Genomic DNA, 1257 nt, shown 5'->3' on the forward strand with positions numbered 1-1257 from the left:
CTGAAGCAGGAGAATCGCTTGAACTCAGGAGGCAGAGGTTGCAGTGAGCCGAGGTCATACCATTGCACTACAGCCTGGGCAACAGAGAGAGACTCCATCTCAAAAAACAAAACAAAAAACAAATACTGAGCACCTACTATGTTCCAGGTTCTAATCCAGGCCCTGGGGATGCAGCAGTGAACAAGCAGGCAAAGACCTTGGCCTCATGGAGGAGACATTCCTCTATGCAGGGAGATAGAAAAATGAAAAAATAATGCAATAACTTGTAGGTTACATGGTAATAAGTGCCATGAAGAAACACAACAAAGCAGCATGAGGGGACAGGATAAAGGGGATTGGGGGTTGGTAGTGAAGGCCTTTAGGAAGAAGTGGTATTTCATTTCTTTTTTTTTTGGTAGGGTCTCATTCTGTCACCCAGGCTGGAGTGCAGTGGCATGATCATGGCTCACTGCATCCTTGAATTCTCGAGCTCATGTGATACTCCCACCTCAGCCTCCCAAGTAGTGGTACAGGTATACATCACCATGTCCAGCTAATTTTTTTTTTTTTTTTTGAGACAGAGTTTCACTCTTGTTGCCCAGGCTGGAGTGTAATCTCAGCTCACCGCAACTTCTGCCTCCCAGGTTCAGCCGATTCTCCTGCCTGCCTCAGCCTCGCTGGTAGCTGGGATTACAAGCATGTGCCACCATGCCCAGCTAATTTTGTATTTTTAGTAGAGATGGAGTTTCTCCATGTTGGTCAGGGTGGTCTCGAACTCCCGACCTCAAGTGATCCACCTCCCTTGGCCTCCCAAAGTGCTGGGATTACAGGCGTGAGCCACCGCACGTGGTCATTGGTATTTTATTTTATTTTATTTTATTTTATTTTATTTTATTTTTTGGAGATGGAGTCTCGCTCTGTCCCCCAGGCTGGAGTGCAGTGGCACAATCTCTGCTCACTGCAAGCTCTGCCCCCTGGGTTCACGCCATTCTCCTGCCTCAGCCTCCCGAGTAGCTGCAACTACAGGCGTCCGCCCCCACGCCCAGCTAATTTTTTCTATTTTTAGTAGAGACAGGGTTTCACCATGCTGGCCAGGCTCGTCTCAAACTCCTGACCTCATGATCTGCCCACCTTGGCCTCCCAAAGTGCTGGGATTACAGGCATGAGCCACCACGCTCGGCTTTTTTTGGTAGAGACAGGGCTCCGCTATGTTGTCCAGGCTGGTCTCGAACTCCTGGCCTCAAGTGATCCTCCTGCCTCAGCCTCTCAAAGTGCTGG

Source organism: Macaca fascicularis, chromosome 10, assembly GCF_037993035.2.
Source record: "Macaca fascicularis isolate 582-1 chromosome 10, T2T-MFA8v1.1".
Classification (NCBI taxonomy): domain Eukaryota; kingdom Metazoa; phylum Chordata; class Mammalia; order Primates; family Cercopithecidae; genus Macaca; species Macaca fascicularis.